At 37.6% G+C, this 17480-nt stretch overlaps 1 protein-coding gene and 1 pseudogene across 1 annotated transcript in view; one reads left to right on the top strand and one right to left on the bottom strand.

Annotated features, from left to right (window-relative positions):
* The window catches only part of LOC114031871 (peroxidasin-like protein), a 475034-nt gene that overhangs the window by 98046 nt on the left and 359508 nt on the right, over positions 1-17480 (top strand). The window lies entirely within an intron of this gene.
* Positions 8761-9324, bottom strand: LOC114031716 (annotated as a pseudogene).

Below are 17480 nucleotides of genomic sequence, written 5' to 3' on the forward strand. Positions count from 1 at the left end.
TACCCAGATCTTACCCTACCCTTGCCACAGCGCCCAACCTGGTAGCTGCCAACATCAGACAGTCCCTCACAAGTAGCAAAAAGGCTAGTTGGACTGGGCCATAGTGTGTGTGAATGGGGAATAATATATAATAAGACTAGAATGATAAATTGGAGCATGGCTGTGAAGTGCTCTAAATATCAAATAAGAAGTCTGTCTTATGAGCCCAGAGATAATAGAGAGCTACTGGAGTTGACTAAGCAGAAGAGGGACATGTTTAGATCTGCACTTTAGTAAAATCACTTCAGCAGCCATGTGGAGAATGGTTTGCAGAGGGCAGAAAACAATTAGGTGGCTACTACAGTAGGCAGGTGAAAAGTGATGAAGTTAGCTAGGGTTAGGGTCTATGTATGTGTATGCACATACCCATGAATCCATATCTTGGATAGTTTGCTTGGATAGTTTGGATAGAGACAAAATAAGAAATTCAGAACAACAGCAGTCAGTCAGACTGTGCCAACTGTTATTTATATAAATAAAATCTATTCACTAGTAAATGAAAATGAATAGGTGTGAGTTCATGGGTAGCAGGATGAAGGTGAGGTTGGATGAAGAGGTTGGTTTCGGGGATCGGGGAGAGGATTTGACAACCGCTAGATAGAAGATAGCACATATATCAGGAAAATCATTATGGAATACTCTGTTGTTTTTTTGACTTTTATGAAATGTTTATGATATTTCTGTCAAGAGAACTAGAGCAGCATTCCTGCTGGAGTTAATTGGAATGTTTCATAAATAGATTACAGGTTGAGACCTTTATCATGTGATTGAAGACGTAACTGTGAACTTTGGCAATTGTATAACAGTTATTCTAGAAGTAATGAGGATATTTATTTAATAAAATCTGCATTGAGTTAATTTAATAAATCTGTGAGATCAAGGGCAAAGTCATTAAGGAAAGAATACTTTAAAAGCTGCTGTGTTTGTTGAAGTACCAGAATGGTTATATTTTAAAAGGGGGAAATGACTGTTCTAGAAATCATTGACTGAGCAGATGAAGGAATAATCAGGATGAGGAGAAACTACCATAGCTAATTAGGTTGAGCTCATCCTGATTTATTTCTATTGAGAAGATTAAAATTGATCCTGTATCTTTTTTTTATTGATCCTATTTACAAGTAATTGATTTTGTCCTGTAATTGCTGAAGTCATGCTTCTTTGTCTCTGAACTTCCTAATTCAGCTGCGTTGTAATGGGTTAATTCTAGAAATCCAAGTTTCTTCTTTCAAGGAAATTTGCTAACCTTGGGGAGTGTGTGTGAAAGAAAGAACCAGGCCTGATATCTTTACTCCGCTAAGCTATACTTTAAGGATGTCTGGTTTGCTGTCCAAAAGTCTGGGCTGCTGTTTTGCACCTGAACTCAAACGATGAAGCATATGTATATATAAGAAACCAGAGAAGAACACAACATATTCATTAAGAAGGCTCTTGTACCCATCTATATTGCAAAGCTGGTAAGCTGATTGTCTATAGCTTTGTTGTTCAGTTGTTTCAGTCATGTCCGACCCTTTGTGACCTCATTTGGGGGTTTTCTTGACGAAGATACTGGAATAGTTTGCCCTTTCCTTCTCCAGCTCATTTTACAGATAAGGAAACTGAGGCAAACATAGTTAAGTGACTTGCCCAAAGTCATACAGCTAGTAAGTGTTTGAGGCTGGATTGGAACTTAGATCTTCCTGACTCTAGGCTCTGCATTCTATCCACTGAGCCACCTAGTTGCCCCATAGCTATAGTTTAGATAAGAAACTATGTTTATATCAAGTACTATGTGATGTAGTGGACAGAGTACTGGACTTGGATGCAGGAAACTAGGACCCTGTAGTTGCTACCTGTTTTACCATGGGCCCTTACTTTACCTGTGGAAAGAACATTAGACCTTTGTTCAATCCTGGTTTTGAGATATTCAGTATAACAATGAGAGCTAGCCTGTATATAGTGCTTTAAGGTTTGCAAAACTCTGTTTTCATTTAATATATAATGTAATAATATAATTCAAAAATAATTTACTAAGTGCCTATTTTGTGCAAGGCACAGTGTTAGGTACTGTGGAGGTATTGGGGCCAAGAAAGAAGGGAGAAAAAAATAGCACAAATTTGAGCTGAAAGGGAGTTTAGAGGTCATCTAATCCCACCACATGCCCTTATTTTACACATGAGGAAATTGAGGTCCAAAATCACATGGATAGTCAAGGGCAGAGCTAGGATCTTAACTAAAGTGTAGTGACTACACCATGCTTATCTGTATATGGCTAGGTATAATACAAGGTTGGGAGAGTATAAGTATAAGGAGAGATACAGAAAACATGTTGATCTAAAGAATATTTGGCTTCATAGAGATAGCAGGGTTAGGATTGAAGATGAGCAAGAAAGAGGTACAGGGAAAGAATGAACGAATGACCAATGAGGCAAGTTTCTGATGGAGATATAAGGCTATTTGGGGTTGGAATCAATTACGTAAGTAAGAGGGTTAGTCTTGGAAAAAAGAAGGCAACTTGCTTCCTTTTGTCTGCTGTGTGACCTCTCTGGGTCTCGGTTTTTCCATTTGCAAAATGAAACAATAGAACTATTTGATCTATAATATTCCTTCTATCTTTAATATTTTTACAAGTCTGTGTGAAAATATTGGTATTTGCATATTGGTAATTGTAGCTACAGGGCCACTTACCTACTAAAATGACTCTGAAATGGAGTAAAAGTTAATCTGGAGGAGGTGGCATTTTAAAATATTTTTATTAATGACTTGTATTATATTAGGAATATAAGTCGATTTCAGACTTAACACAAGTAGAATTATTAGCTCCCCTCCTCCCAATTGAGTAGAATCTAGAGTGACAAATCTCAAAACAATTCTATCTAAAACACAATGATATAATCTCACATTCAAGCCCCTGGGGAGAACAAAAATACACTTTACAGATATAGCTCAGGTCAGATACCATGTACAAAACATCCTGGAGAGGGGTGTGTGTATGTATGTGTGTGTGTGTGTGTGTGTGTGTGTGTGTGTGTGATGGTTTTGTGAAAGGCAGTTTCAATAAGAGTGAATAATATGGTATTGGCTTACTGTTTTCTTTTGTTTTGATTTTTAATAACAAAATTGCACTGAACAAATTGACAGCATTGTTATATATGACACGCATAGTCTGGGAAGCCATCCTTCCACTACACTAAACGGTGGTCAGATTCATATTAGAAGAGATTCCAATTTTGAGCTCTACATTTAAGGAGAAAAATAAAGATATTGAAGAGGGTTCTGAGAAGGAAAACCCAGTTGTTCTGTAGGGAATTTTGCAGAATGGTGACTTAATGAAAATACTAGTCTTCTGTTGTCTTCCCCTAGAAAGAATTATGATAATAACTTGTATTTATGCTTTTAAATTTGAAGAAGTTCTTTAATGCATTATTTTATTTGATCCTCTCAATAACACATTGAGCTAGGTGCTATTATCATCATTTTATGGCTGAAGGAACTGAGAGAATCAGGAAATGCTTCATATAGAAAGTAGCTCTTGAACTGAGTCTTGAAGGAAACCAGGAATTCCTAGTGGCAGAAGTGACAAGGAAGTATATTCCAGGTATGAGAGGACAGCCAGTTCAAGGGAAACATAGATGGGAAATGACGCATCATGTATGAGGAGCAGTGAACAGGCCATTTTGCCTGGGCCATAGAATAGAGAGGCTATTGATATGTAATATGGTTGGATGAGCCATGACAGAAGAGTTCATATTAAATATTGAAATAATAAGTAACCACTGAAATTTATTGAATGGGAGGGGGGAGAGGTGGCATGGCAAGACATAGAGCAGACTCTTATCAAATTTTCCTACCATTTATTCAGTTTGGCAGTGAATTTAGTTCAGAACCTGAAAATCAAACTCTGTGTTTCTAGAACCCAGAGTCTAACCTCTTATGCCACAAAAAGAAACCTTGTAATCTTTCTGTAACTAAGGTTAGATGACCACTAAGATTTCATCTAGATTGAAAATGCTATGACTAATCTACATGTAAACAAAGCCCTTTGAGGACAAAAGTGTGTTTCCTATTCAAATGTACAGAAAGAATGGTAACTTTATACCTGTGAAAGATCAAGCCGTGTTACGATATATAAGTTTTAAAAAATAAATTGTTTCCTGGCTTCCTGGATTATTTTGAGTTATCTGTGTATGTCTCATTCTCTCTACTAGACTGCATTTTGATTGGCTTTGATAGAGTTAGGTAAATCTATGTTTATGAGGAATAATGCAAACGTGACCATTGCCTAGAATTGGAGCAATTTTAAGATAGGTGCTAAGACATATTCTTATCGTCCATATTCATTGTAATAAATTGAATGACTTTTCTTTTGAAGTGGAATAAGATAGTTAGAAAATAAATTTTCTACCTAAGAAAGATAAATGGACTAAATTTTACAAATTAGCACTTTGTAAATTAACTTTTCTAGGACTATAAATTATTTCTCAGAAAGTTCAGTCACTTTACACAGCACCGTTCACTCTTTGAGTGAACTTTTTACATCTGACATTTTGATGGAATGGAGGCCACTGGTATTAAGTGATTTTTCCAGTGTCTTCTCAGTTTTTACTTAATGCATTTTCTACATTAATCAGTTTGACCTCTGATCATATTCTCCTGATGTCCTGTCTTGAGTTTCAGCACCTACACTGAAAACAGAGAGATGAGAATGGTCAATCCCTGTCATCTAATTTAACCACTATTGTCACTTCCTGTGAAATCTTTGTTGGCCTTTTTTTTAGAAGACAGTTATTACAAGTCTGAGATGAACTGGGGGAGTTGAGCAGGATCTCTTTCCCAAATGAAATGTTCTTTAACCTTATCCTGAGTTTGCATTAACTCTAAGTAGATAAGATATTTTATAAAGTTCAGGTAATATCCTGTCTGACAAAATTTTCCAAGGTAACCCACTTGTTTTGGTGTGTGTGTGTGTGTGTGTGTGTGTGTATGTATGTGTGTTTGTGCGCATGCGCACATGTATGTGCCTGCCTATGTATACTTAACTGTCTGGAGGGAGAAAAGAAAATTCAGCTAGAATTTCTATAATGCTTTGAGATTTGCAAAGCAGTTTTCATATATTATTTCATTTGCTCCTCACAACCACCCACTTGGGGAGTTTGAGAGATCCAGAGGTCTTATTCAGTCCCACCAATACCCACTGTTGAAAGAAGTTAGGAAAGAAGGAAATAAGTATTTATTAAGTACCTTCTGTGTGCCAGGCACTGTACTAAGAGGTTTTACAAACATCCCATTTTATCCTCACAGAAACCCAAATAAGTGCCATTATTAATACTTACTATATGTGTGAGGGGACACAGACAAACAGAGGTTAGGTGACTTGCCTAGGGTCACATATCTAGGAAGTGTCTGAGGCCACATTTGAATTCAGGTCTTCCTGATTCCAAGTTCAGTGCTCTGTCCAGTGCACCACAAGCTGCCTTCATTGATAGTGGAATCCACCAGATGTAGTAGCAGCAGCTCTGATTGCTGAGAGGTAACTACTTACGGGCTGCTGAATAGACCTAAGAAAATCACAAAACGATGCTGATTAGATCTACTATATAATCTCAACTTGGCTCTCACTGTAGCCAGGCAATCCTTTTACACCTCCCTAATTGATTTGCTTGACACAGTGACTATTTCAAATCTTTTAATTTCTCTTTTTTTAAAAAAAGTATTAATTTATTTTAAACATTCTTTTCATTTTAAATTTTGGGTTTCAAATTCTCTCCCTCCCTCCTACCCTGCCCTCACCCATTGAGCAGGCAAGCACTATATCAATTATACACATGAAATCATGCAAAACTTATTTCCATATTAGTTGTACTGCAAGAAAGAAAAGCAAGAAAAATAAAGTGAAAAAACTGTACTCCGATTTGCCCTGAGAGTATATCAGTCTTCCCTCTGGAAGTGGATAGCGTTTTTCATTATGAGTCTGTTAGAAATGTCTTGGATCATTGTATTAATCAGAATAGCCAAGTCTTTCACAGCTGATCATCATTAGAACATTGCTATACCATGTGCAATGATCTTCTGATTCTCACTTCGCTGTATAAATTCATGTAGGTCTTGCTATTTTTTTTTTCTGAAACGACCCACCTTGCCATTTCTTATAGCATAATAGTACTCCATCATAACCATATGCCAAAACTTGTTCAGTCATTTCCCAATTGATGCACATCTCCTCAATTTCCAGTTCTTTGCTTCAACAGATAGGTCCTTTTCCTTTTCCTTTGATCTCTGGGATACAGACCTAGAAGTAATATTGCTGAGTCAAAGAGTATGTATAGTTTTATAACCCTTTGGGCATAGTTCCATATTGCTTTCCAGAATGGTTGGACCAGTTTACTACTACACCAATAGTACATTAGTGTACCTATTTTCCCATCTTCCCTTCCAGCATTTGTCATTTCTGATATGTGTGAGGTTGCACCTCAGAGTTATTTTAATTTGTTTTTCTCTAATCAATAGTGATTTAGAGCATTTTTTTTCACATGACTATAAATAGCTTTGATTTCTACTTCTGAAAATGGCCTGTTCATATTCTTTGACCATTTATCAATTGGGGAATGGCTCTTGTTTTTATAAATTTTATTCAGTTCCATACTCAGTGTATAATTAAGAAATAAGGCCTCTATCAGAGAAACTTGTTTGTAAAACTTTTTGATATTACTTCATTTTCTACAATAACTTTTAGCAAAATGTAGTTTCCCTGATCATCTCTTTTAGTCAGGTCTATTTTTGCTTTTACTTTGAGATCATGGTTGCTATCCCTACATTTTTTGCTTCAACTCAAACATATTATGAGTGAGCTCTTCCCATTTACATTCACAGTTAGGATTAGTGTTTATTTCCCTCCATCTCATTTTCTTCTGTTTGTTCTTTTCTTTCTTTTTATTCTGTCCCTCCTCAAAAGTCTGTTTTGCTTCTGACTATTGTCTTCCTTCATCTGTCTTCCCCTTTATCATCCCTTCCTTTCTTTTATCTCCTTCCCCTCCCATTTCCCTATTGGGTAAGTTACATTTCTATACTGTGTGTGTGTGAGTGTGTGTTTTCCCCTCTTTGAACCTATTTTGATGAAAGAAAGGTTCAAACATTGCCCCCCCATTTTCCCCTCCACTTTAAAAGCTTATCCTTGTATGCCTCTTTTATGTAAGATAAATTTCCCAATTCTACCACTTCCTTCCCACTTCTTGAAGTGCATCCCTCTTTCTCACTCTTTAATTTTTTCTGAGTTCATTACAACATAATTGACTCACACTCATGCCCTCTGTCTATGAAAACTCCTTTTAACTACCCTAATAATGATAAAGTTCTTAAGAGTTACATGTATTATTGTGTAGGAATGTAAACAGTTTAACATTTTTTAGTCCCTTATGATTACTCTTTCATGTTTACCTTGTTATGGTTCTCTTGAGTCTTGTGTCTGAATGCCAGATTTTCTATTCAGCTCTGGTCTTTTTATCAAGAATGCTTGAAAATCCTCTATTTTGTTAAATGTCCATTTTATCTCATTAAATGTCCATTTTATCCCCTGAAGGATTATACTCAGTTTTACTGAGTAGGTAATTCTTGTTTTTTTTTTCATTGTTATGGCTTTCTTTTATTGTTTCTTGATGTCTCGTGGAGTTATTAGCTTCCACTTGTCCAATTCCAAGTTTTAAGGATTTATTTTCTTCAGTGAGATTTTTGTACTTCTTTTTCCATTTGGCCAACTTTGTTTTTGGTTATTTTCTTTGGTATTTTCTTTGGTATTTTTTGTGTCTATTTTACCAAGCTGCTAATTCTTTTTTTTCATAATATTCTTGCATGTCTCTGCATTCTTTTCTCAAATTTTCCTCTACCTCTCTTATTGCTTTAACTCTTTCAGGAATTCTTGTTGGGCTTGTGTCCAATTAATATTTTTCTTTGAGGCTTTGTGTGCAGCTGTTTTCACATTGTTGTCTTCTTTATGTCTTGGTCTTCCTTTCAAACTTTGTAGCTTTTTATGGTCAAGTTCTTTTTGTTGTTGTTGTTGTTTGATCATTTTTCCAGACAATTTCTTGACTTTGAACTTTATGTTAAAATTGAGCTCTGCTCACCTCAGGGTGAGGAGGCACTGCCCCAAGCTTTGGGCTTTTTCATACTGCTGTTTTCAGAGCTAGTTCTGGGGGTTTACAAGTTTTTGTTGCTTCCAAGGTACTGTGATTCTGGGAGAGGTATGGTCACTGTTCTCATGCTATGTCCTGTGGTATTTACCTAGGAAGGGCCCCTGGTCCTCTCCAGTCACAAACACTAGCACTTCTTTTTGCCTTGGAACTGGGACTAGGAACCCTGCTCCCATATGACAGACCACTGATGCTCCTCTCTGCCCTAGAACTGCAACCCAGAACTGCATATGGGCAATAGAATCTCCAGACAGTACCAGCTTACCCCAGTACCAGCAGAGTCCCCTGTAATCTCTTTCTGACCAGATACCCAGCTCCCTTACCCTCTCTGGACTGAGAGTTCCTAAAGCTGCTGTTGTTGCTGCCACTGGTGTTTTCAGTGAGTATGCTCCAGTCTGGCACCCACCCAGATGTTATGGACCTTTTCTGCTGATCTCCTAAGTTTTTTTAGGCTGGAAAAATGTTTCCATCCAACCTTTTGTTGGCTCTGCCATTCCAAAATTTGATCTGATGCATTATTTTTTTTAGGGGGGTTTCCAATTGAGAAATTTATTTAAACAGATCAAATAAAACAGGTGCCTCCTTGTCTCTGCACATAGAAGAACGTGTTGGGCCTCTTGGTAGTAAAGCGTAGTTTGTGCTGGTGATGCAGAGCTCTGTGGGGCAGAGAGAACTTGATTTTGGAGATGTGAAACTGCTTGACTGCAGGCCGGTGGCACTTGCTGGCAGGAATTTCTTCCACTTTCATGATCTGGATGGAGTGGGCCCGGGCACGGTGACAGGCTCCCATAACTCGGTAGCACTGAGTGACGGCACCAGCAGTGGTCAGGTCCCTGTACTCCCTGTACATGTTGTGGGTTCCACTCCTGGAATGGTAGCGCAGCCAGGTGCCAAAGTTTTTCACCCTAAGAGGGGACTTTTCAAAGACCTGTCCACAGTATACAATTTCTCCAGAAGACTTCTTCATCTTTTTCAGCTGGGAAACACAGTACCAGAATCGAGACTTTGCTACAACATGATTAGGAGCAAAGATCTGCATCTGATAAAGAGGTGGCACTGGACTCTTGGGAGTAGGCAGAAAGTGTTCAACTACCTTATATTCTCTCAGGGTGCCCGAGGCTTTCATGGTGCTGCCACCTCACTTCCCGCCAACCCGCAAAAGGCCTGATAAATTATTTTAAAGTTGTTTGGACAGGACTGTTGAGAGAATTCAGTTGGGTTGCTGCCTCTAATCTGCCATCTTGGTTCCCTCAGTTCTCTTAAAGGCTCTCATGGCTCCTTTTCCCACACCCTCTTACCCAAGAAAGAACCACACCTCAAATTCAGGAAAAAAAAAATTGTGACCATTTGATAAGATCTTCCTCTTTCTCCCTCTTTCTTACTTCATATTGCTCAGACATCTTCTTCCAACTCTTCCTTTGCTTCTGTCTTACAGAAAAAGGTAGCCCTCCTTACTCTTTTAGGAGATGATCAGTGAATTCTTTCTATGGCTATTTTCCCTCTGGTGGTAGGACCTAAGGGCAGTTTTTCTTTATGATTTCCTGAAAGATATTGTCCAGGCTCTTTTTTTCATCGTGATTTTCAGGTAGACCAATAATTTTTAAATCGTCTTTCCTGGATCGATTTTCCAGGTCAGTTGTTTCACCAATGAAGTATTTTATGTTTTCATCTATTTTTTCATTCTTTTGTTTCTGTTTGACTGATTCTTGCTCTCTCATAGAGTCATTAACTTCCATTTGCCCAATTCTAATTTTTAACAAATTGTTTTCTTCTATTAGATTTTGTACCTCCTTCCCCATTTGGCCAATTGCTTTTTTTAGAGACTTGTTTTCTTCAGTGTACTTTTTTCCAGTTGGCCAATTGTACTTTTTAGGGACTTATTTTCTTCAGTGTACTTTTTTTCCAGTTAGCCAATTGCATATTTTTTAATTTTTAATTTTTTTAAAATTTTCACATTAGTGATATTGTAAGTAAAAATTAAAACCAATAGGAGGAACCATCAGAAAGAGGAAATGAAACTCAACAGGAGAGAAAAAAAAATGGCAATTCAACTTCCATGGTTGTTTCTTTGAATGTGGATAGCATTTTCCATCACAAGGCCTCTGGAGGCGTCTTAGATCCTTGTATTGCCAGGAAAGGTTAAGTTTATCAATATTAGTCATCACACAACGTGGCTGTTATGATGTACAGCATTCTCTTGGTTCTGCTCATTTCACTCAGCATCAGACCATACAAGTCTTTCCAGGTTTTTCTGAAGTCAGCCTGTTCATCATTTCTTATAGCACAATAGTATTCCATCACATTCACAAACCACAACTTGCTCAGCCATTCCCCAATTGATGGGCATCCTCTCAATTTCCAATTCTTTGCCACCACAAAAAGAGCTGCTATGAATATTTTTGTACATGTGGGTCCTTTTCCTATTTGTATGATCTCTTCGGGATATAGCCCTAGAAGTGCTATTGCTGGGTCAAAGGGTATTCACTTTTTTATAGCCCTTTGGGCATAGTTCCAAATTGCTCTCCAAAATGGTTGGATTATTTCACAACTCCACCAACAATGTATTAGTGTTCCAATTTTCCCACATCTTCTCCAACATTTATCATTTTCCTGTTTTGTCATGTTGGCCAATCTGATAGGTGTGATGTGGTACCTCTGAGTTGTTTTGATTTGCATTTCTCTAATCAATAGTGATTTAGAGCATTTTTTTTCATGTAACTATAGATGGCTTTAATTTCTTCATCTGAGACCTGTCTGTTCATATCCTTTGACCATTTATCAATTGCGGAATGGCTTATATTCTTATAAATTTGACTTAATTCTCTATATATTTTAGAAATGATGGCCAATTGTATTTTTAAGGACTTATTTTCTACAGTTAATTTTTGTCCTTCTTTTTCCAGGCTACTGACTCTTTCTTGCATACCTCTCATTTTTTCATCTACTTCTCTCATTTGACTTTTAAAATCCTTCTTGAGCTCTTCTAAGAAGGCTTTTTGGGCTTCAGACCAGTTCATATTCCCTTTTGAGGTTCCAGATGTGGGTTTGTTGACAATATTGTCCTCTTCAGAATTTCTGCCTTGATCGTCACTGTTCTTATAATATGAATCTACGGTGCATTTCTTTTTGCTCATGGTGTTTGCCTATTTCCTGTCCTTTAAAGAGATTGAGCTCCCTTACTGGGGAGCAGAGGGCACCGACCCAAGCTTCCCGTTTTAGGAGTCCAGGGCCAGGTCACTGGCTATGTGTGCTGGGGCCTCCGATGTTGGCAGTTGGAGACTGTAGGGTTCTGGCAGCTTACCTAGTGTTGGGCTGGAATCAAGAAAGCTGGAACTCTAGGGCAACTCTAGGTTGCCTGTTTTTCCCTTCCCTTCTCTTTCTTCAGCTCCTTTCAGATGGATGTTGTAGGGTGTTTATCCTCCTGGGGCCCTTTGTAGTGCAGCCTCCCTTATTTTTGCTGAGGCACTGGGAGACCTGGTTCCTGCAGAATGCTGAGGCACCTGGTGGTTTTCTGGGCTTGTTTCCACCATTTCCCCAGCCCTCACTGAGACACTTGGGGGTCCAGGCATTGGTGTTTGCCTGCTCCACCACTTGGGTTTCAGGATCTCCTCCTGGTATGCTGAGGTGGGGCTTTCACTAGCTTGCTGGGAAGCCTCCTGTTCTGTACTGCTTCCCTTCCCCCAGGGCAAGAGGGGCCTATCCCATTTATCCCTCAAGCTACCTGGGCTGCAGGTCTGCTGTACCCTGTCTTTCTTCTGGTTTAGCTGTTCCAGGGTTTTTCCTTGGGTGATATTTTCTGGGTTTTCAGAGGTTATTATGGGAGGGTAAGAGCGACTTACTTCTTTTTCCACCATCTTGGCTCCTGGAAGCAGAACATAGCCCTCCTTTCTAAAGCTTTTAAAGAGGATTTCTTTTAGCCAACTATTTTAATAAATATCTTTGCTAAAAGCTAATTGAAACTATTGGCTAATAATCAGTGGGAAACATCAGTAGGGACTTACAAGTAATAGTACCAGAAATCTCAGAATCTTAAGGCTACTTCTAGAACCATGAGAAGTGAAGTAGTCAGCCACTTTTTCTGGACCTGAACCAACAATGTTAGAGGTAGTTGAGGACGTCGGTCCAGAATGGATTCCATATAAAGAGACTTTGAGAATGTGTTGTGGACAACAAATACTGGCCTCTTGGGTTCCTTCTGGCTCCAGAGCTTTGAGCCAATGATCTTATATGCCTTTTAAAAAAATCTATACTTGAGTACATAAAATTGAGATGGAAGTTAATGATAGAGGCCCTTGAGTAGCATAAGAGTCTGAATGATCAAAGACAGTTCAAACTAGATATAAAATAGATTAAGTTCATTTTATACACAGTAGGTGCTCAGGAATTAGTTGTCAAACTCATTTACATTGCCAACAGCAGGAAAGTGCTTAGCCCTGAGATGATAAGAAAACTAAATTAATCAAGAAAGCCTAATTCCCTAAGCATTCTGATCAATAAAGGTTTTGCTTCATGTGCCAGGAACAGTAGCTACTTCAGAATAGGCATCTTTTTGATAGAAAATCTGCTGCTTCACAACCATCAAATTACTATCTTTGTGCCTCAGTAATGAGACAAAATTGAGAGATTGGGATTGAATAGGAAACACATTATTGTTGTTCTGTATAAATAACTGGACTGGAGATTGCTCCTCTGATCTTTCTGCATTTTCACTGGTTGTCCTCCATTGTGGAATTCTCTCCCTCCTAATTTCTCCCTCCTCATCTCTATCTCCTGGCTTTCTGGCTTCTTTCAAGTGCCAGCTAAAATTCCACCTTCCACAAAAAAAGCTTTCCTGATCTGCCTTGATGCTAGTGCCTTAACTCAGCTGGATAATTCCACTTTATTCTGTATATATCTTGTTTTTAATAGTTTGCATATTGACTTCCTCATTCAACCATGAGCTCCTTGAGACCAAGGACTGTCTTTTGCCTTACTTTGTAACCATAGTACAACCTGGTATATAGTAAGTGCTTAAAAAGTGGAAAATAATTCTTTCAGCTGTCCATGAAGTACTTTAAATCTGATACCCAACTAAATGTCAAATCTGTCTCTCTGTGTGTAATCACATCTGCTTCAGCAGCATGATGTTTCTCTTTGAAGAAATGATTTTTTAAACTTGCTTCAGTATTACCTGCCTGATAAATTCTATTAGTTCCAAGACAGAAAAGAGACAAAATGGCCACCATCACAGCAACCAATACTTGGGAATATTGTACTGCTCTTAATATTTAGAAGATGTTCCACCAGATTTTCGATTCCCTGATTCTGGACCTTCTACTACTTTTCATTGGTCTGTAATCCCCTAGCCTTAGTTCCTGGGTTGGGGCAGCTTTTGGGGTCAGAGAGAAACTGGTATTTGAGATACCTTTTGTCTTCAGTTTCATCCACAATCCATTCCCTACTGGTTGTGCCTGGCTGGTTAAGTCCCTACTAATATGAGTGAAATATTATTGTACACTAGTTTTGTAAATCTGTATGTTTGTGGTTACTTCAGCAATATTCAAAAGGCAACTATTTTGATTGTATTTTTTTTCATTTTTATATGCCAAATGCAAAGCAATTCTGATGATGGCACTGGAGTATTATAATTAGAATGAATGAGTTTTACTTCTGCTGAATGGTGTAGCTTCAACCACAGAAGTCATTTATTGTTTCATTAACTCCAGCACTATGAACAGTATTCTCTTAATGAGTAGTTGTACCTCAAATATTTTCCTAATTAATTAGATCTTATTAAATATACAAGAGGTACCTGTTAAATCTAAATTAGAGGTATAGTTATGGTGCATGACACTTATTAGTTTTTAAATGGCCAGATATTTTAAAGTAACCAATTAAAAAAAAGGGAAACACTTGAAAATGTTTAAAAAGTGGTTGTGGTTTCTAGAGGGGCAGGCACATTCATCAGCAATACAGGCTGTTGCGTTTATTAGCTTTTCATCATCTATGTGTTAGTTACATCCCTGGCAATAGCGAAATCCAAGTTTTGATACACTACAGTTGATGAGGTTTCAGCTTATCTTCCATAGTCTGGGCTTTTCTGAGCAAATATTGTTTAACACGGACACCCATTGTGTTCCCTGAACCCCTACATGTAACGCAGTCAAGTTCTTACAAAGGCATATATTTACTACAGAAGATATGATCACAAAGACAAATTTACTTCCCCTCTCCCACACCTGTGAGACACAATCTCCTTCCCTCCTTTGTACCTTCTCAGTCTCTGGGGAGGGGAAAGGGATTAGAGTCGTAGTTTAGCTGAGTTCTCATAGAGCCCAATCCCAGTTCTAAGTCTAAAACTTGCCTTGGGCTTGAGTACCAGGCACCATGCCTTCTCAACATGTTCATGCCAGGCTCCCTGCACCACCAGACCCGTAATCCTGGCTTCAACGGCACCATTACTGGAACTCCTGGTCTTTGATCCAATGAGGTAAACCTTCTAGCATCTGAAAATGAGGACAAAAAGCACAGAACAGAAACAAATACTTCTCAGGCATTTCTAGGAGCCAGAGTAAAGGGAGAGGAAGGGAAAGCAGGTCCCTTTCCTCTCACTAGCTGAGTTATTGGCATCCTTGCTGGCCATGGCAGATAGGAGTCCCTGAAAAAAAGGGAAGCTGAAAAGAGGATGGAAAAGAGGCACAGCCAAAAAAGGATGAATGGTTCGGACTTGCCAGTTTTAAAGAGGTAGGCAGTCAATCAAAGGAGACTACCATGACAAGAGATGCAGCTGGCTCCATGTTAGACAAATTAGGCATACTTATAGAAGCCCAGGCTACATTCCCACTCTGTAGTAACAACATGTAGTATTTTGTGAGTATCGTAACACTTTTTTTTAACTAAAGTTTATTTTACATTTTTAACTACACACTTGAGTTTTATCTATATACTGATTTCCAAACATGAGACTTCTCCACTTACAAGTCTTTATTACATAACAACATATTTTAATGACCAAAAATACTCAATATTCATTATCACTAATGCTACTACCAACAGCTATGTTAATCAATGAAGGAAATTAATAGAATTGCATTGGTTTTCATGTAGATTTTTGGGCTTTTTGGCATTTTTTTCCCAGTGGCCAAAAAAAGATAGTATTTTCACTATACCCTTAAGGCCATGTGGTTAAGGTTGTGAGATTTTTTTTTTATCACTAATGCATACTAAAAAAAAAACAAAAAAACCCCTAACATTTAATTTATTATTTATTTTAAACATTCTTTTCTTTTTAAATTTTTAGTTAGGAACCTTAACACTTTTTAAAGTCAACATTTGAGGTATAAATAGTGTTTGTAAAAAAAAGAATATAGCCTAAGTTGTTTTTTAAAGCTAATACAAGGCACTTGAATTAAAACACTTCTGGAAATAACTTCTGCAATTGAAATAAGTAACATAATGTCAATGTATGACATCACAGTAGAGCCTCATATTTTCTACCTCTGGAATATTGGGTTATAGACCTTTCCTTAAGACTAGCTTTTGTGAAAAAGTGGGTTTTTTTTTTCAATTTTAAATCTTCATTAAGCCATTCAACAAACATTCATTAAGCCATTTTTATGTGTAGCACTACACATAACATTGTGGATGGTACAAAATACAAACATAGTCCTGGATCTTAAGGAGATATATAATCTAGTTAGTCAAAAAATATATAAGAAACAATTAGACAACATAAGAAAAATTATATAAAGTGGGCAACTTAAAAACAATGTGAGTATTGAGGAATTCAAAGTATAAGGAAAGTAATTGGAGAAAGCCTTCTAGATGAGGTGAGTTAATTGCAAGTTATCTTCTGAGAGTGAATACTTGATAAATACTTGTTGATTGATTGACTTAGAATGTGAATTATGAATCCATAATGTGTTACATCTATGTAGCATCAGTGCATGTTTTCTTGGGACTATCCAAGATTTTACCAAATTATTTCATCAAGTCTCCTTTCTGTGAATGATGGATCAGTGATAGGTTCCCTCTACACTTGTGAGATTAGTATCATGTGGCAAGTTAACACTCAGAAGAGGTAGAAATTAGGAGGAGGTTTTGGGAGGTGAAAACTCCAAAATGGGAAAATGAGAATAAAACCTTTCTTCTAAAAATTTAGGTGAATCACAAATGTTTTATTATGAATTTTAAAATTATGATGGATAAAATGTTTTAGATGAGGTGTTCATATATTGCTTTCTAGCTCCAAATGACATGATTTTCAAAAAACTATACAAAATCAATAGACCAATAAACATTTATGAAGCATCAACTATGTGCTGAGCACTGTGTTAAGTACTGGGGAATACAATAACAAAAGTGAAACAATTCCTGCCCTCAAGGAGCATACATTAGGATGATTTTAGGAAGGAATAGAACCTTTGCTTTGGAGTGATAAGATGATGATTACTGACAACAGAGATAAAGCATAGCTTTTCAATCTTTGTTTCGTTTCTGTTTACTCTGCCAATGAATGTTACCTTTGCCCTAGGAAGTTACAGAGGAAAAATGGCTAACAGGGAGTTGGTACAAAATTTAAGAAAGAAAAGCATAAGGGAGAACCTAGATGGCCTTGGTGAACTCAAGTCATCCAACCCAAATGCCCTCTATCATCTGACCCTGAAAGGACTGGTGGGCGTGCTTGCTGAGCCACTGCCGACAATCTTCCAAAGACAGAAGAATTGGGAAGTAATTCAGGCCTGGAGAAGGGCAAATGTCCTGATTATCAAAAAAGGAAAGAGAATGGAATCTCAACCCAGTAGGCTGGTGAGCTTGAATTCATTTCTTAGGAAAATTTTAAAACAGATCATTAAAGAGATGATTAGTGAAAATCTAGAAGGGAAATGGTAAAGAAAGAAAGCCGGCATGGCTTCATCAAAAACAGGCCGCATCAAACTCATCTTATTTCCTTTGTGACAAGATTACTAAACTAGTATATCATAGAAGTGCTTTGGATGTAATTGTTTTAGTAGTGCTTTTGATAAAGTATCTCCCACTATTCTTATGGAAAAGGTAGAAATACATGGACTAAAAGACATGGATAATTACATATATTGAGATTCAACTAATAGTAGTTAATGGTTAGGTCAGCTTGGCAAGAAGCCTTCAGTGGGCTGGAGCTTGGTCCTGTGTTGCTTAAGATTTTTATCAAGGTCTTGTATCAATGTCACATTTGTCAAATTTGTATGTGGCCCAAAGGAGAAAGGGATAGCTAACTTACTGGAAGACAGAATGAGGCTCCCAAAAGATAAGAACAAGCTA

This window comes from Vombatus ursinus, unplaced genomic scaffold (assembly GCF_900497805.2).
Source record: "Vombatus ursinus unplaced genomic scaffold, bare-nosed wombat genome assembly UNPS02015255.1, whole genome shotgun sequence".
Taxonomy (NCBI): domain Eukaryota; kingdom Metazoa; phylum Chordata; class Mammalia; order Diprotodontia; family Vombatidae; genus Vombatus; species Vombatus ursinus.